The 19,822-nt window shown below is 43.3% G+C and overlaps 1 protein-coding gene across 3 annotated transcripts in view; it reads left to right on the top strand.

The window, feature by feature from the left end:
* The window catches only part of BCR (BCR activator of RhoGEF and GTPase), a 102,081-nt gene that overhangs the window by 12,963 nt on the left and 69,296 nt on the right, over window positions 1-19,822 (top strand). Inside the window, exon 1 of one of the 3 annotated variants that reach the window (XM_084538946.1) lies at window positions 6,636-6,657. The exons of 1 other annotated variant lie outside the window; for it this stretch is intronic. The gene's annotated coding sequence lies outside the window, so the exon portion shown is untranslated. Of the gene's footprint in view, window positions 1-6,635; window positions 6,658-9,615; window positions 9,638-19,822 lie in introns of those variants that run through there. One more of the 3 variants, XM_084538945.1, reaches the window with a different exon arrangement.

Raw genomic sequence — 19,822 nt, 5'->3', positions numbered from 1 at the left:
GTTAGTGCCTGTCCTCCATTTCAGTAATTGTATGAAATCTCAGGATCTCCTCATAAAGCAAAGGAGACGTGATTTTGTATGTAAATGTGTTCTGCATCTACATGTACGCAGGAAAGATCTAAAAAGGAAGAATTTTTGAACCTCAGTCTTTTATTCTGTATGCAGACGTTTCAGAGTAATTTCAGTGTATGTGCAAATATGTAGTGATGCAAGAACACAAGCACCCTTATAAAGGTTCCACCTAAACTTTGCAGCAAGTAGTGTTTTTTGTTTGTTTGTTTGTTTTTTTGTTTGTTTTATGTCAACAGCAGGTTAAGGAAACATTCCGATGCTAAAAACTGTTTTTCCCATTAATGGGCATTTGCACAGTGCAGCCAACTACCAAATACTATTAAACAAGCTTGTTTTTTCTTTTTTAATTTTTTTTTCTTGTCATTGGTAGGGAAGCAGTCATTTGCAAATATTTTTCAAACACTTGAAAGAAAATTTCCAAGGATGTATGCAGCTCAATTAGTCTTTGAGATGCTGAAGCTCAGGCTTCTAGCTGGATTTGGGTGAGCCCTAATGTCCTGGAATCCAACTTGGACCACACGTCTTTTAACTGGGAAATGCATTAATGTCCTTTGTATGTACCTGTTTAGAAATTCGTTTGTATTCATATATAACTTTTAAAGGAAAATACTGTAAAAAGAAAACACACTGAACACACTTCTGCTGGAGATTTGTCCTTCCACTGATTTCTACAATTCATACACTTTCGTCCAGTGCTTTTTTTTCCTCATTTCTTTCTTCTTAATTGTGTGCTCCTATTAACTCATACAGGTTTTCCCAACTAAGTAATTAAGTTCAAAATCTGGGCTACATTTGCCTACCTATGGCTGTTTGGGTCTGCTTATGTTTTGATCTCTTTTTTTCCTACTCTCTCTCTCTCTTTTTTTTTTTAAAGATTTGAAGCAAGGGCTGCTTTGTCTGACAACGTATATTTGTATACATCTTCCATTATTTTCATATTGTGCCCCTTGAGGCTGTCTTTATTTAAATCATCTTTGGTGATAATGCTTCATGCTGTGGCGTGCTGCCCTGTCAGTTGTGCCAACAACTGTTCATTTGTAGGTTCGTGCTGAGAACTGGATCAGGGAATTCGTCTGCTTTTTGTTTTCCTTTTTCCCAAACCAAACAAAAATCGCTCCCCCTCCCCAAACCGTACCACAAAACCTCTCTAGGCATGGATCCGTCCATCCCCCCCAGATATTTGCGTTGCAGCAGCCACCAATTGGTTGGTGATGGAGGGGAGAGAGTGCAAGGCTGTGATAGACAATGTATGCTTAAACCCCTGTCTGTTGGGACTCTGGGCTGGTAATTCAAATAACAATGGAAACATTACTGCTGAGAAGTCATGTTTAACTTCAGCAATTTCACTTCTGATTAGCCAGATGCTTTGGGATTTTAGGAAGAGATTTGGAGTATCCTTTGAGCAGAGTACCTCTTTCCCTAGTCAGATGCTTTGTTTCTGCAGCTGAGGGGAGGAAGGCTGCCTAAGGGTTTGCTGCTGTTTGAAATACATTTCTTCGACAAGATGGACACTAAGTAGAGTACTAGAACTGAAAATGACAGGAAAGACATTTACAGTCACGGTTGTTTGCAAAACAGATCTGATGACATTGTAGTCCATGTGACTGACTTCCCCTTCAGTTGCCTTTGTAAGTACTACATATTTTTAATTATTACTTCACCAGATACATTGACTGGTTATGGCCAGAAGAAAATAGAAAAGAAAATACAATAGTTCCTTTTCACTAGAACTAAAACCACTGGCTTCTGCTAGCAGATTGTTCAGGTGATAACTCATCGGGAAGGAGGACTGTGTGCCTGAGACTAGCACAGCTTTTAGAGGGGACTGGATCACCTGGGTAATGTGTATGTGGTTTCACAGGGTGTATGCGTGGTCATGGGCTCAGATTTCATACTATTTTTACGATGTAATTACTGTAACAAGACGTATACAATAGTCTCTTACAACTACGTATTATGTAAATATTTTCCTTTGATGAGTATTTGAATATTTTGGGGAAGGGGAGTTTTAGAGGTTATTGCCAGCCTTCTTGCACTGATCTGTTCTGAAATGCAAAATTTCAATCTCCTGGCCTAACAAGGCAAATGAGACTTGTATCAAATAGCATGATTCACTTAAAAAGCTCAGTCTACAGTCTAGAACAAGGAGGGAGCTGGGATCCTCTGGAGAAATACAGGTAGCTTAAAGCAATGAAACATCATTACGTTTCCTCAGTTTCATTGAGGATGTTTACTTGATTCACAGTTGCGTGTTTACCTGTGAGATCTGGTTACCAGGTTCTCCACAGGTTTGTGAGCTCTTCTGCTTTAGCTTGCTGAAATCCTGCCTCTGGAGCAGCCAGGTGCTGGGATTCTGGCTTGCAGCTTGCTTTTTCTTCTCTCTTTCTGTTCCTGCTTGGCCCACAAACGTGGAAAAGAATGCCCCACCCTGCTGACTCACTGTGCCCAGAGCACTCCTTATATTCCTGAAATAGGATTAATATCTGAGCCAGTTTGAACAACTCAGCGTAGATGGATCTGGTTCCCTTCTGCCAAACCCCTTTTTAAACAGCTGGTTTCTTCTCCTAGGCCCATGAATCCTGTCTCTGTGCTCTGTCAGGCCTCTGCCCCAAGGTGATTTCCTTATCTCATAATCATTTAAAGGGCTTTTGCAACAAATACAACTGTTGTAGAAATCAACTAGTATGTAGAATAATCCTTTTAACAGGTTTATTCAGATACTTCTGCTGGTATTTAAGTGGATTTAACTGCATACTTTAGTATGTCCTTGAAGATGGTTCCAAATGAAACCTGCTGCTGTCAAACTCTGTCATATCTCTGTATGCATACCAAGTGTGCCTGGGAGATGTCAGGCAGTGCCGTAGGCAGAGGGGATGGCTTGCTATTTATAGGGGAATCCTAGGAGTAGCCAGCCACTTCTGCTGTTTACCATCGTGCTGTCTATAACTTGGTGGCTCAGATAAAACTCAGTAAGTCTAGTTGCTCTGCAATGACTCGCAAGAAGTTATTTCCCTGTTGCACGCGCAAACTCGGGTTTGTTCTCTTCTCCACCTTACCAGTATGCAGTTGTCTCGTGGCTCACCCCAGGGGCAGATATGCTTCAGGATGTATCCCTTCACCTTGTTTTGCCTTTGGATCAAAGCATTGTGTGAAGGGAAATGTCAGTTACCAATTCTTGGTTTTACAAATAAAGTGACACGCTTTTTCCCTTTGATTGAAGTATACAGGAGTCTACTCCTTCCCATCAGCATACTGTGCGGCCCTGTTTTAATGTCTCAGGTTTTCAGTTCTTGCAAACAAGTGCATCCCACAAAGGGCCATATTTGGCAGTAAAATAGTCAGCAAAATGCCTGGAAAAGAACATTACAACCTTGAGCACAACCCTTTGGAATGTAGCAGGTTCCTGATAAGGCAAAAATTGGGTGGGTGAACGTTTTTTAGAGAAGGAGGCCTGTAGAAATGAACACTGTTTAAGACATTAGAAGCACCACTTTTACTTTTTAATCTTTTATTTTAAATATACTGAAATTAAGCTTTAATTATATTGAAGTCTGTATGAAACTTGTGAGTAGGTTCTTTTTTTTTTTTTTTTTGCCCAGCTTTTGAAAGACTACCTTATCATTTTAACATTACTAAGTACTGTTTTGGAGGCTGGCTTAAAAATGCATTTAAGCATCCTGTATCTTCATAGAGAACGAGGAGGAGAAAAAACTCAGTCCAAGATTATCTGTAACTAAGAAGAAGGATATGTGCTATTAATTTTGTATTTTAATTTCCAGATCTTTAATAGTGCTGTCATAATGATAGGAACTCATCTGCTCATTGGATCTGCAGGTGTTTCAGGAACATGGAGAAGTTAAACTGCTAATAGCTCCGTTCACCCCGGTAAACTGAGGCACTGATAGTTCCAATTAAAGTGTCCAAGATCATCTAAGGTGATAAGGCTGGGATGTGGACCCTGAGCTTTTGTTCTCAAATGTAGAACCTAATCTCTGAGTCTACACTTATATACATCTCATTGGTGAACTGAGGTGGCAACATAGATGCAAAATAAGGTTTATCCTGGCTCATCTCTGTCTGCGGTGGTTAGATAAGTATGGTTGAACCTTTGTAGTTTTCACCAGCCCTGGTAGAACCCTGCAGTGGATAGGGCCTGAAGGGAAAAGCTAGTTAAATCCACATAACCGTCTTGTCTTTCCATTACTGATGCGTTTTACTGGCTTGTTCTGCAGTTGCTTAAATGATAAAGAACCATATTGATGACCACGGCTGCTTTTATATAACCCGACAAACAGCTATTTTTTAATTACTAATGAATGTAAATGGACTGAAGCTATAAAGTAGTTTGTGTTCATTATTAGACTCCTTCGTCCTAAGCTCCTGCATGTTTGTCTTTCTCTCCAAACATTTTGATGACACCTAGCACAGTAGAATCCAGGGTTTTGGCTTTTATTCATTTATTACAATGCAAGCATCACTTTTTGCTTAAGTGAATGATACTTTGCAATACTGAAATTAAATTTATGGCAAGAGAATATTTCAGGGAAGTGTAGTTTATTCCCCCCGAAGTTTGTATAAGAAATCAACACAGCCTCTAGCGGGCAGCAATAAAGGAGACAGGAATTAAACAAATTCTCATTTTCCTGTGGTACAGGATTGACTTCCAGACTAACCGGCTTTTCTTATTTACATTTGTCCAAAGGCAGATCTGCACATTGGTATTTTTGGGGGGTTGTGTTTTTGGTGGTGGTGGTTTTTTTATGCTTCTTGGAAAGGTGCATTTACAGCAAAGGTCATTTGTGTTTCAGATTGACTTACTAACTTGTAAGTTCCTGCCATAACAGTACTCCCCCCTAAATTTTAAAGCCTCCCAGGTAGGTCTTAACATTCTCTTGTAAGATCAGTGGGAGAAGCTGGTGTACTTACTCAGCAAAGGAATGCAACTGCATTGTGACTGATACACCAATGAAGCCTAAATATATTCAGTATCTTCCTTGCAGCAGCTTTGCCTAGGTTTTCACTGTCTAGTGGTCTGTTTGTACTCTTTGTACATGTTTCTTCCTCAAAGCTGCTTTCTTCAGGCCGTCTGCTTGTTCTGTCTCTTAAGGAAAACTTCAACATCCTAAGTTCCTAATGCTCTGAATCGTCAGCTCCCTAAGCCTGTCTTTGCAGTGAGTCTGTTGACAGTAGTATCAAGAAATAAGGTGGTACTGTTCAAAGGGAAAAGAAAGACACGGGGTTCAGGGATTGTACCATGGGAGTGGAATGGTACCTACACAGCTCTCACCTCTTCTCAGTTAACTTTGCAGTGGCGAGCCCTCCTGTGTGTGCACCACCTGGTACTCATAGTAAGGGGCAGCAGGGTGCCCAGACTTACAGGGGTGACAGTCTTCCAGAACGGTGCAGTTTGTTGGAGAGCACCCGACACCTCTTCTGAGCTGGTGTTAGGATTCTATGGCTTGCTAATGCAATGAGAGGGAAAACTTGATTTTTGCACTGGGAAATCATTTTTATTTTCAGTGTTATTCTTCTTGCCCAGATGTACAACCTGACTTGTCAGGTGCTGACTCTAATCCATGTCCTGATCTTCTGCTGTGTTTTCAGCAGATTTTTCCTTGACTGCTGAATTGTGCATTTTTGCAAGCCCATAAGGTTAAGTTTACTTCTGCCCTGTAGTTGAGAACAGAAATGTATTTTCCTTAGAACTGGCTGCAGTCATCTCAGACTCTGATTTTCCTCCCTTCTCAGTACTTTTTCCTGTTCCAGTCTCTACTGGTCTCCCGTCTGTACATGCTACCTACATCCATGGGTCAGTTTCACATGGGATCAGTGTCCTCTTCGGTGGTGACTCCTCTATCCTTAGCCTAATTAGATCCCCTAATTGCTAGCTGATGACTGGGTAAGAATTCTTTCTGTGTATGATTTGCTGCTACACAAATGCATACTCACTCATTAGACTATCTCAGCCATATAATTGAGCTATACCCTCAGCTATTTTCAAAAACTAAATGCACTTTATTTCTGACTCTGTGTCCCTATCTAAACGTTTTGCTTTTTGGTCTTTCCTTTCCATCCATCCCCAGGCAATCATCTGCTGCTGATGCAATGCGTTATTACCTTTGGGGCAGCCCTGCAGTGCGGCTGGAAGGGAGGAGGGGGGAAGATTGCATCTGTAGCAGCAGCCTTGGGGAAGCTGTGCAGCGTAGGAATAAAAGCAGTGAACTGGTGGAGGGAGCTAATGGACTCAGGGGGCGTGCTTCTAGCTCCACTTTTTGCTAAAATGATTATAGTTTGTCTTACATAGATAGCAACCGAGTTTGAGTCTCAGAAGAATATATGAAGAGAGAGTAAATAGCTGAAAAGGTGTTAAACAGTAAAAACACCCTTTACCTGCTCTAAGGCAGTTCAGCTGCCCTTAACCTTTGGTGCCCCATGTGTTTATTGTCCCCAGGGATTACTTCTACAGCTGCAGAATTGCTGTAAGTGTACTGTGAAATAGTGGAGCTGCAGCAGCTACACCACAGCTACATTGCTGAGTAAGAATTGCTTTCATCAAGACAGCTTGTGAGACTGCTGCTAAGGAAGGTACAAGTCAAGACTGAAGGAAAGGGCAGACGTTCTGTGGATTGTGTCCTTCTGAATTGTTACCAGCATTTATCTTTTTATTTTTGACTGCTTTTTTTTGGGGGGGAGAAAGGGGGTGTAGGGGTTAGGGAGGAGGGGGTGTCTTCAGCAGCATAACAAGAAAGGGTATCAAGGTTTATTGCTCTGCTTTCATCTCAGCAACTGCTGTGGTACCATTTCCAGCTGGAAGGTATAGGCAGGGGCTTTCAGCAACAAGCTGTGCTTGATCCAAAACGGACTGGCCAGAGGGAGGGAAAATAGCTGTCGCAGACCGGGATGAATAGGCTGCCTGTCTGATCCATCCTGAAAGCTCTGACCTGCAAAAGCTGTCAGAATCGGGGTATGTGCTGGAGGGTAAGCCATATTCACATCACATCTTGGAGGGTGTGTGAGAGAGGGCGAGGTTGAGGGGGAGAAGGGGTGACATTTAATCCTGCTCGCTGAACCGTAAAGGTTTGCTTTGTGTTGGTCTGCTCTCCTGCGCTTCCCTCCTACTTTCATGGCTGTGATGAATGACAAATGGAGGCAGAGCAGTGAAAACAGGAAACATAATCCCTCAAAAATAACCGGTGGGAAAGGGAGGGAAGAAACTGTAAATAAAGGAATCCCCGCTTTCATGGGGCTGCCCCACCAAGAGCTAGTGGTTTGGCGAGGAGGAGGAGCTGCTACTCTTTGAGCTTACCAAGGGGTTGTTGAGCTCCCGGTAGGCAGAGAAAGGCCTAGTGGTTGGAGAGCTGTGGTCTGAAAGGTGTTTTTTTACATAAACAAACAACAAAACACTTGTCTACAGGTGTTGTTTTAGACCGGATGTCATTTATATTTGCTTATTGTTTCACTTATATTCACTTATTGTTTATAGGCTGCAGAGGCCCTAGTTTTCTCTGGCTGGGAGAACTGAGCATTGCTTCTGTGTTGTCTTTCAGTCATTTGAGAGCACGCCAGCAGAATTACTGTTTGCAGGGGAGGGGCAGCAAGTTATGATGGACACTGGAGTATTTCAGGAGGCATCACATTGCTGGTTGGCAAGGGTAAAGGCTAAAGGGCTCAAGAAAACTGGATAATGGATGCCAGGATAATGGATGCCAGGAGACATCCTGCCAGTTCAGGTGGTTTATATTGCAATTAGTTTCTTACCATAATTTTCAGCGGATATTGGATGGAATGTCTGCAGTGGGAGACTCTTAAGCATAACGAAAATGAAGAGCCTGAAAGCAGCTGTGTAACATCTAACAGGAGAAAACAAGTTACAAGGATCAGTACTTCTGAGCCTTTTATTCCAAACTGGAACCTGTAGTAATAGAAGTGACCCCCACCTGTGTGCATTGACCATTGCACAAAGCCTGGTGATGGCAGGTGAATGGGACGCAGTGGCAGGGCCTTGGAAGCCGGGTAGCTGGCTTGATAAAGGGATACCAGCAGGGCACGTGAGGAACTGAATGACTTGCCTGCTTACTTCTTGTTTTCTTAAGGCTTAGGTCGGTAGAGTATGGTTCTGTAGCAGTGTTTATTTACCTATAATGAGGTCAGTGATGGTGAGATTTACCTGTGTATATTTTTAGGGAGTTTCTGTCAGTTTCAGCCACAGTCTGTTTGTAAGGTTGCGTGGTTCTTGCATTCTGGCCTCTATGCAGCTCTGCTTCCATTCTCGACTTCTTCAGAGTGCTGCTGCTTATGTATTTGCCCCATTTAACCCCTGTTAATCCAAGAGTTTAGTGCCCAAACTTCTGCTGCCTGGCCTGACTCTTTAGCTTGCAAGGGTACACGCAGAACACAGCTGGTAAACCAGCTGACAGCATTAAAAAACAGAAGGTGCTGTCAAAGCTGATCTGCTGTTAATTAACTGAGCTGTGCTATAGAGTATAACTCTGTACTCAGTTTGTAAATTGCAGGATGGGCCAGTGCCTGAGCGGAGTGTGGTATGTATACATTTGAGTTTCACTGCTTACTCTAAAGAGGGACAGTGTTTGTTTAGCTAGAGGAACACACAGAACTAGGGGAAGGTGCAGAAAAATTTCAAAAGGGAGCACGCTTCCTTTACAGAAATTGGTAAATGTCACGGAAGCATGTTGTATTGATTCTTGTATTGCCCCTCCCATGGTTACCAGGCTACCTTTGCTTGCTATTTCATTTTTAGGACTGGGCTTGGGGGACTTGGCTCTGGGAAAACTGTAGCTTTCCCTGCTGCATAGATGATTTGCGGCTGCTGCTGCACTGGACGCTTGCTGAATTCAGTTCCAGCTCCAGTCAGCTGAGAGTCTTCACCTGCTCAGCTGCTGCTCCCTTTCTGCGGCTTTTTAACTTGCCACTTGTTCTGATCCACCTGTTGCCTGTGGTATGGGGGCCTGTTGCACACCCCACCATGGTATCTGCTTGCTGGCTGCCCGGCTGTGGGGCAGGACTGAGATCCTGTGGCGATGTGCCAGTGCTCGCAGGACACGCCAGGGCTTCTTTGGCTTGTTCCAGTCACTCGTCACCTGTGTCTTGCCAAAGGCTGGCCGGTGGAAGCTGTGGGTTGCTGTGGCTAAGATGCTTTCTCAAAGGGCCTTTCTCCTCCTTATCCCAGAAGGGCTGCAGACAGACAAGGTTGTATTGAGCTTCACTTCTTTTGTAAACTTCCCAACCATAGGTGAACTTAGAATTTCCCCAACATTTAAAAACAAAATAGTGTTTGGAATAAGTAACTGCAAAGGGAAAGGAAGGAGAGCGTGTCAGTACATGGGCATCAGTGCAGTTGTTTTGTTCCCTGCCCTGATTTGAGACCTTTTCTCCACGCTTGCTGATTCTCTCCCCTGGGTGTGTTGGGTAGAACACCCTCCTCCCTGCCCCCACACCTCTCCCCTGCAGCTGCCGCTGAGAGATGCACAAAAGATGTCTGTCTGCTTGCTTCCTGGGCACAGCTGACAGCTCAGCCGGAGTGGAGAAACTTATGCTGCTGCTACAGGTGCTGGGAGGGGAGGGGGAATGCTCTGGTGCTGCTTTCCTGGGGGCTGGGTGGAGTTTCTGGATTTTTATCTGCGACAGAGAGGAGCAGCAGGAGGGGTTCCTTCCCCCCCCCTCCCCCATACACTAAAATGCCTTTGGATCCTCATAGGTTTTCTGCCTAACATAGCAGGATGGGATTTGCTCTGCCAGTTATGTCTATAACAAGTGTTACTTAATTTTCAAGGGTAGGATTTGGGGGTCTGGTCAGCTTTTCAGAAGTCCTGTGCGTTGTCTCAGTGGTACTCTGTCACTCGTAAGTTTTTGTCACTTTTGAAGGGATTAGAGTGAAGTTAGTTCTGAGTATCTCATGAGAAACCTGCCCTCAAAAAACATAGCTTTCAAAGTTACATGTACACGTTCTGGAGAACAGCAACACTGTGAATTGTTCCACGCAAGGAAGTTGATTTGCTCGTAGACAGAAAATGCCTTGGAGGCTGCAAGTTCAGCTCTGTTTAACAGCTCCTTGGATCAGTTTAGAATCTATTGTAAATTAAAGTGTATGGGCAAGCTTTGTTCTTCCGTATTTGCTTAGATAGGAAAGGCTGAAGGTTGGGGAGAAAAAATAGAGAGAAAGAGTACAGAAGACAGAGTGGTATTTTTGGTTTCGATAAGGATGCAAAGGAGCTCTTTCTGCAAAGGCTGGTGGGAAGGAGCAATCCTTTTGGAAAACAGAAAGACTTTGTGTCTACAGTTGTGTTCAGGCACTGCAGTGTGTGCTGTCTCAGGTTACAAAGGGGTGAGCTAAGGATAGTGTAAAGTCTGCTTGTGTTTTAAGGAGAAAAATGTTACCTTATTACTCGAATATAGTTTGGATTTATAAAGCTGGAGAAAATTACTACTTGGACAGACTTTCAATGAAAGCTCTGAAGATGAAACTAAAATGCATTTTCTTTTACTGCATTTATATTTGTGCTGAGAAGCTTCATGTGTGACCTGCCAAGAAATTACAAGTTAACAGGGACAGAATGGTGGCTTATTTTCCTCTGGTGCACAATTGGTTCTATAACTTTTGCACATCTGAAATCAGCACCTCATAGGATGACACTCAGTACCTTGTAGCATATTTTACTGCTTTGATTTTAGTTTTGTTTCCATCTCACTGGCAAAACAGACGGTGGTTCTTGCATTGGCTTGTTTCTTCCCTTCAGTCTGATGGGGGCCACACCCAGAATTCAAGCCCTAGCACACTTTACATTCCTAATCCTGTAACTGCTGAAATACAGACCAGAAAGTGCCAATAAATTTGTTTTGGGGGCATGGTTCTCCTGCGTGAGTTGAAGTACCTGGAAGTGTACTTGAAAATCCAAGTCTGTCACGTACACTTATGATTTAGAAAAGCCTTGGAGTATCAGCTCTGAAAAGCTGTTCATGTCTCACGTGTTGACTTGCACATGTGAACATAAGGCAAAAAGAAATGAACTTTTTGTTCAAAAGAAGTTGTCTGCAGAGTATGACACCATTTAAGTTTGATTCCAGAGCGTTTTAAAGCTGAACTGTTGCAACTGAATCAGGAAGTTCCTGAATGATGATGGCTGATTAGGGATACCCTTGTCAAGGGAGAGCATGTCCTCTCTTAGCAGCAAAGCTGGGTTTATAAATGGAAGTTAATGGAATAGCTTGATGGGAACAGCACACCGTGACCTCTCCTGTCTCTTGGTGTTCAGTCTATTCCCTGGGAACGTAGTTCTGCCGTGGTCAGAACTAAGGCTGTAGAAATACCTGCAGGATTTCCTAAGTTAATTCCACATGTCGGAGAAGCAGCATATAAAAGATGGGGTGTTACCACCTCCTTTTCTGTTACATGTAACCTGTAAATATATAGGGAGCTGTCATCAGGCAGGATTCCTCATTTGATCTGGCATCCATTCTTTTTGGTCTGTGCTGCCTTTGGGGCAGTTGTTTTCAGAACCACCTCTGCGCCTCCCTCCCAGTCCATAAATGTCTACCTGAACAGCCTCGTGGCTTGGCCATTGCCCCTACAGCTTGGTGCCCTTACTGTCACTGTGAGGGGATGCAGAGGGAAGAAGGGTTTTATCCCTGCAGTAATCCTCAGGCAGCTGTTTCTTCTGGTGATCTGAAACTATTTCATCCTCTCCAGGAGGCTGATATCCTCAGGAGCTGTTGAAAGCTGTGTTATTGCTGCTGCCATCAGAAGCTGTCGTTGCAGATGAACGCATGTACAAGCTGGTGGCCAACACCATTTTTGTGCATGCACAATGTCCTTGTCTGTATTCTCTTAAGTAGTTATTGCAGTCTGGTCTTACTTGCTCTACTGTGGCAGTGCTGAGAGGCTCATTCTCAAGGAAATCTGCTTTTATAGTGGTCTGGATGCAAGACAGACACGCTCCTTCACAGATGCTATCAAAGATGTGGTTCTGATGTTGCAGTTTGCAATGCACATATTATCACACACTTTAAATATTTTGCAACTTTTTTTTTATATCACAGTGTGTAAACTTTTCTTGTGGTTCAGCAGAAAGGCCTTTCCATCTCACTTGTGTGCTGTGGTGATAGTGTGAGTTTGTACAAACCTCTTGTTTCAGGACGAGATGGACTACCTGATCCCTGACACGCTGATGTTCTGGCATCCAGTGTTGCCCTCGTGCTTACAATGCAAATGGGATTGTCTAGTCAACATAAGAGCTCTGACACTCTTAAGTCTTTGGGACCGCGTAACTTTCTCCTACTTGCAGTGCGTGCAAGACGTTAGTGGGGTGGTTTGGCCGCTTGGAGCATCCCATCTTCCTCTGCCACTACCATCATGAAAACGTTGCCAGGAGTGTGGAAGTTATCCTTACAGGGTCTATGCAAAGGCTGATGTGTACCTTCTCTTCCAGAGTCACAGTGTAAGGAGGCAAGGGCTCCTTCAGAGCTTCATTCAGGCCTTAATTTCACTAAATATTTAATTGCATGGTGTAGGTTATTCATTGATGTGTGTGCAGTGTGGTCTTCCTTATCTGTGTGTGCTGCACAGAGTGTGCTGCTTGTATAGCCCCTGAGCATACTGCGTAGCCTGTCAAATCTAAGCCACTTTTCAATGACTTGCCCCAGGGTTACTCTTTTTTCTTACTGAAGGGTAGTTCCCTGCTTATGTTAATTATGAGCGTTTCCTCATTCTATTTTAAATAAAATAGTGTATCCTCTACTTTTATTTCTTCCTAAATTGACAGGCAGACTTGTAGCACACTGTTGGGGGGTGCTGATTAGGCAAAATATTTGGATTTGCCTAAGTGCCTGATTTTATAGAAACATTATAAAGAACCAAATTAAGTCAAATGATCTGCAGATCCTAGCAGTGCCTGCTTGTACATACCGAGAGCATCTTGCTTTATGTTTGTGTTTCTGGAGGAGTGGTTTTGTTGTGTTTTAAACTGGATTATTTTGCAAATTACTTTCTTGTCTTTTAAGGGGCACGTGCTCCTAAGTACCAGAGTAGTAGTCTTTCTGTGTTTCTTCTGTGTGTTCTGAAATATAGTCCCAGTGGCTTCACTGAAAAGAAATTTCTCAAATGAATTACAAGAATATATATTTTTTAATAAGTCTCTATAGTATTTCTTTGTCCTGGCCCAGAAATATCACAAGCCTTTCATTAGGGAGGGGGAAAAAATTCTAAGGGAGAGACCAGACCTGTAAATGTTTAAGCCTACAGTAAGTGTTTTGATGTGTTATGCGTAGGGATCACCACGGGAGTTCAGATCAGAAATGTCTCTGAAGTACAGACTATCTACTAGATCAGTGCTGAAGAGCATCCACACAGGATTTGATTTAGCAGGAGAAACCAGCTTGGAAGTGGCAGCATAGAGGAATGCTCTATCCGCATAAAATACGAGGCAGCGTTTTGATGAACAGAGCACATTCTTCCAGTGTGGAAACATTGTCTCAGCTGTTTGACTAAGAATTTCCAAATGTTTGATAGTACTGGCCTGTTTTCTTGTATCTCGTTTCGAAGACTTTTTCATCTTAAGTCTAAAGAGGGATCTCCAGTTTTATAATGGCAATTGCCATGCTGATAGCTGTCTTTAGGAATGTGGCAATAAACTTAAAAGTGTTGGAGAATGCAATGCATGAGCATAAGTGAAAGCACAGTTGCTGAAATGCGGTTAGGAATTCAGTTAATCTGCTTGCATATTTCTTACAGTGGTCTCCTCTTTTTTTTTTTTTTTTTTTTTTATTTTTTACCCCCTAGGGGAAAAACTTTTCTCCGTCAGGATCTGCAGCATGACCTGGGTACAAGTTATAAAACAAAAGCAAATCTATAACCTGTCTGTCTCAATGTAGTTAGTGGTAACGAGGAATGAGGAGTTTATGCTGCCATGCTGTATGGAGTGCAGTTTCTCTGCATGTGGGCAACAGCATACAGAGTTAAGGTACACCAAATAACTTTTTACACACCCTTGTTAAATCATGCCATTGTATTTTGGGACAAAACAGGAGGCAGGACTTGCAATTTCCTGGCATTTGTTGAAGCACTAGAACTACAGTATATTTTTTAAAATCCTCCTCCCTCACCCCCCCTCCTTGGCATTTTTCCCCTCCCCTCCTTGGCATTTGTAAGCATTGCTACCTGCGCCTCACTGCGAAGCATGAGACAGCAAAGCTTCATCATCTTTCTGACTGTGGTCTTCAAATTCTTCTGTACTAAAGGGAATTTTAAAGGGAATTAGTGTTGCTAGTGGCTGGCTTAAAAAGCTTCGCCAGTATTTGTTGCTCTCCGAAGAATGGTGATGCACGTCAGCTATTTGTCCTTAGTTTTGCTAGGGAGGAGAACTAATTTTCTTTCCTGTGGAATTAAAAGATTTGGTTACTTCCTGAGCCTAAAATAATGTGCCCTGTTGCTCAGACCTTGTTAGTGAGCCTGGGACTTGCTGAAGAAGCATTTGCTTCTTCCACTCCTCAACTGTCAAGTTTGCAGATTATCCTTGCTTGTGTTCTGCTGGTGGAGACCAGGTGGAAAATAATAAAGCCCCTGTGCTTATCTGTAGTCAGCACTGCCTGAAAGGGAGGGCTTATCTCTCCTCCCCATGTGTCCTAGAGGAAGCCAGGCTGAAGCAGTGAATCCCAGTTCTTAACAACAGGAAAACCCAGAATTTGACTTAAAGGGGATGATTGATTGGAGAAAACAAAAAAAGTCACCAAATAATTGGGATTGGTGTCAGGTGACTAAAGCTATGTTTATGGTCTGCTGCGGTATGGCAGTGAGCCAGCTGAAAATACAGGGCTCCTGGAGCACTGGCACCCACTCAGGCTGAGCGAACGGTCAGGTTGTGTGTCTAGGAGGTCAGGGCATATAGATCCTACACATTTAATCATTTACTTATGCCTTTATGCTGCCTGTGTGAGTGGAGGCGTGGTGGTGGGATACGTACAGCAGCTGGCTTTGCCTTTGTCAAGTTTCCTCCTGTGGCAGCACCCGTGACAGTGGATGTGATGTTGTATGACAGCATGATTTTAAGAGAAGAGGAGGATGTGTAAGAGAGGGGAATGCCTCATAGGGTGACCTTCGTACCTGTAAGCTCACAAAATAATAATGTGCAAGTGTTCAAGAAGATGCCAAATCAATTACTGCATAAGCTCATCCCAAGACAGGCTGCTGGGACTGGCATCTGTGAAATGACAGCTCAGGGGAGTATGTGGGGGTAAAAACATAAACATTATGAATTTGTGACTGATGTAGGTTTCCCTACATGCCCTTGCAGATGCTTTGATTTTATACACTATTTGATTTTTATACACTAAAGTGTGGTGTCCATAAGAGCTCGATCACAAACTAGTGCATTTTGGCTTGGTGATGATGGGGATGTGTGTAGGTTTTGGGAGTCCTGGATGTAGGGAATTTTGAAATCCTGCTGTTGCAAGTGGTTTTGCTTGTTCCTATAGTAACCTAAAGGTGTCTAATTTTCCTTGTCTCAAAAAAGCTGTTCCTGACTGATGCTTTGGAATTTTGGCTCTTTGCAATTGGATAATTCACTCCTTAGCTGTGTAGCCTGTCCTGATCCACCTACCAAAACCTCTCCTCTTTGGAAATGGATTTATTGTGTGCATACTTCCTGGAAAGTGGCTAGCCTAAGTAATGAGTAGCTGAGTTAGTTACCTGTAATAATGGACTTTTGCCCAAAGATCTCCAATTATTATTATTTTTTTTTTTTTCTTTGACAACTGCTTATATGCAGCATTTTATCTCAATTTTAAAGTGGAGGAAATCAAGACATTTCTGGATTCTGGATCTAGCTTCTTCCTAGAGTCTGAACAGTTGTCATGGTGAACAAAATACCCAAATCTTAGTGGTTGTCTTTATCGCATGACCTGATAGTAATGAATAAAATAATAAATCTAGCACATCTTTACAAGTTAGAGAGGGTTCTTGGATGAACAGCAATATTTCTAGAATACTCGGGCTCATCCCTATTTCATGAAAGGTCTTGCTGTCCCAGATGGCTGAACACAAAGGGATTAGATATAAAGCAGGATTTTGTTCCTTGTATTGTCTCAGTAACCATGGTGCCACACCGTCAAACCTTGCAAAAGAGAGTTTCCTAGAGACTTTTCCAGTGATTGCTGTGAATCACCGGCTGTTATGTTTTTTAGCCAGACATTGTGTGCATGCAAGATATGGAGAACTGAGCTTGTTGTGCTGCCCAAGTGATACTGAAAGGAGTGGTAAGTTTAGCCAGTTTCTAGAACACTCTGATTGCATTCAGATGGCTGTAATGTTATAAGCAATTGAGTTTAAGTTACTGGAATACTCCTAATTTTCAGCAGTCCTGGAGGTGTGGAAAGTGAAGTGCTTTCTGCCTTGGATTTCCTGCGTGCCAGGACTTCCTTTCTCCAGCTGTCGTTCTCAAAGAAGTCACTATCTCTTTGCTGGCCTGTCTTTTTGGACTGAATTCTCTGTTTGTGACCAGCTCCTCTGCTCTTCATTGAATTTTTGTCCTTACCCTTGCTGAGAGAAACTTACCTAAACTAAGTTTGAGTCCTCCTAATTTGCAGCTCTAGCTCTCTCTGTGCAAACTATTTCCATGTAAATTAGTTTTATCCTTTGCGGTGGAATTTTGATATAATTCTTATGTTACCAGGCTCATCCATTAACTACTGCCAGGAGAGGCATTAACTCACATGCGTAATCTATTACACAGCTGACATTACACGTGTTCGCCATTTAAGCAGGAGAAAATTTTCGATTCTTTTAATGCAGTAAAAGTCTCTGTAACCACGAATTCCTGACCCTTTGCATGGAGTACTGAAGGAGCTTTCAGAAATTATTGGGATTGTTTTGCTTCTGCAGGAAAAAAAATGTTTGATGGGTTCCTCTTTATAGCAACTGCTTGTTCATAACTGCAATTTCAAGCCTTCATTTTTTCCTTCCATTTCTTCTGGACACTACTACAGGATGTCTGTGCTCCAATTCTTGCAAGTAATGACATCCCAAGAAATGCCACTTCGTTTTCCATGCGTGAGCTCTTCTCAACACTGACTGAGAGCTTTGTTCTGTAGGATCACTCTCATGGGCTCTCCTATATAAAGAATGGAAGAGTTTTTGGCATTGGATGCCACTGTATATTACTGCCATAGTTCTCATATCCAGCATGAGATTGGGGTAAGACTACCACTGACAACAGGGAGATAGCTTTGACCAGCTCAGTTATTGTGTTGAAACTAAATGGGAACCTCTTACCATTTAAAGAAACTAAGCAGGAGGGGCATGTCCAAGGCGGTTCCCTTGTATTAAACTCAGTAACCATGGGTAGTGGGGAGGGAGAGATTTAAAATACACAACAACCAGATGGGGAGTAACTCCTGACATAAAGGTTTCTATTCATGCCTTTTTTTTTCTTTTTTTTTCCCTCCCCCTTCTCTCCTCCCTTAAATACGTTTTATACGCAGCATTTGGGCCCATTAGTTGAGCTGTTTTTGGTAGGTTCAAAATGGTAATGTGGTGTTTTGAGGCTAGGCACTAAACCACAAAACTAGCAGAGTTGATTGCATGGTGCCTGAAGGTTCCTGGCACACGCAGCAGCCACAGCCGTTGTCTACAGGCCTCCAGATGTGGAGTGAGAGCTGCGTACATAACCTGTGCTGATACATTCTCAGGATCTCAGTAACGGATGGGCAGCATTCAGTAGGAACTGTGGGTTATGAACAGGATTTGAGGTAAAAATCCTTACTGTTTCTTACCAAGCTGCATAGAGCAACTGGCTGTGTTGCATGCCAAGTATCCTGGCACTTGGACAGCTGTACACGGTAGCATTCGTCTTGTCTCGAGAAAATGCTGGGGATGGTAAAATATTCACATGCAAAAACTTTTTGAGGCTTGACATCTCAGCAGACTTTGTGGGCTAAGCAAGAAAAGTGTGAAATTCTTGGAGGATACTAGGCAAGAAAAATCTTTACATTCTGGTCAGAGGGAAGCAAAGGGGAAAGGCAAGCCTGGCCTGTCCAGAGGGCAGATTAGAGTGAGAATGTCTTTAATGGAAGAAAGGGACATTTAATTCTGGGCTGTTTGTACTCCTGAAAGGTAAGTATGGATTTGGATAAGAGATCATATACCCAGAGGGAAGCTTAGTATTTTGCAGAATGATCATTCCGAGCTTTTGCTGAGTGGTAGGTTTTGAACATCTGTGTTTTGAATGCACAAACTTTCTTAATATCTGCTTGTGTCTGTCCCTGTGCTCCCCAGCATGAAGCACAGCATGATTGCCTGCACTCTCCTGAGCCAGCAGTACCTGCTGGTTGTTTCTGTGCACCTGGTGAGACATAGCAGTCAATAATGCCCTTGTGAGACCAGGCCATAGGGGTGCCGAGACATGGCATGGTCTCTGGTCAGCACTGGTTCCACTTGTGCCACCTACCTGCCCTGGAGAGGAGGAGGAAGGCATAAGCTCCCTGTTTAAGGGATGCTCTAGTGTTAAGCAGCTTGGTGCCCTGCTAGTAGCTGTAGAGTTAACATTGTCACCTGGCAAGCCCCTCACTCTGTTGCAGTAACTACTTTTCCCTGATCATTGAAGTGGGTTGATAGGCAGTGTGTGCATGCTGGCTTGATATGCCTCTGTTACCCAGTGTCTGTGTCATCCCGTGACACCTTCTCCTGGGAGAAGTGCCAGCCTCATCTGAAGAGCCCCCTCCGAGGCTGGCTGATAGCCAGTAATCCCTTTAGAAAAGTCTGTGTGCTGGGAGACTGCTGGGCTGCAGATCCTGCTGTTACTAAATTTTGTGTTTCACCTTGGCCTTTTGCCAGGTCCCATGGGGAACCTGGTTTCCAAGAAGCAGTCACAGAACAGGAGTGGTGGCTCCTGTTCTCTAGGGACCTGTCAGCGCTCGTCCTTCCCTGTGAAATCGAGGCGGCCATGGAAAGGAGGCTCGTGGTGGGCTCTAGTCCTTATAACCAAGGAACAACAATAGCAGCAGTACTTTGTAGTACAGTGTCCCTTACGTGAGTGCTCCAGGTCCTCAGATTCTCACCACCTTTGCTCCTGTGGCCCTTTCTGCTTCTTTGTGGCAGAATAGTGGGTGTACGTGACTTCAGACTTGGGAAGAGAGACCTGGCTGTTGGAAGGCCCTGTACTCACTTGTAGTGCCTAAGGAACCGAGTCCTTTTGTTCATATCCACTTTATGCGATGTCTAGGCTATCATGCGGCTACACTAGAATCACAGAATCGTCATACCCTATGACAAGGGTCAGCTGTACCTCTTTTTTTCTCTTCTTGTTCCCCTCCTATTTGCCAACATCTGCTGCTAGTCATAGGCAGAGGAGAAAGTGTACCTCATCTTGTGATAGAGGTGGGCACCGTGTGGCTCCTCATGCTCCTGTTGAACAGGGGCATCCTAACCAAAGGCAAGAAACCACATCTGCTTGACATGAAACTGAGGACTGAGTACTTTCATCTCTGAAAGGCAGATGGAGGGCACAAGGGAATGCTGGCTTCACCTAGGAAATTCTCCCATTGCTCCCTGAATTGTGCTTCCAGCTTCATGACAGCCTCCTATTAAGACCCATTAGTGCACGTGGGTCACTGGTGTGGGTGTTTATGAAGTCTTCACAAGCTTTTTTTGGTGGTTACATGCTGCACTAATATGTAAAGAGGATGAATTACGCTTGTTTTGTTTCTTTTCTCCTCTCATCCCCATCTGTTAAAAACAAACCCATAA

This window comes from Aythya ferina, assembly GCF_964211825.1.
Source record: "Aythya ferina genome assembly, chromosome: 17".
NCBI lineage: Eukaryota > Metazoa > Chordata > Aves > Anseriformes > Anatidae > Aythya > Aythya ferina.
The sequence above is the reverse complement of the archived record's forward strand: the minus strand, read 5'-3'. Positions and strand labels throughout refer to the sequence as shown.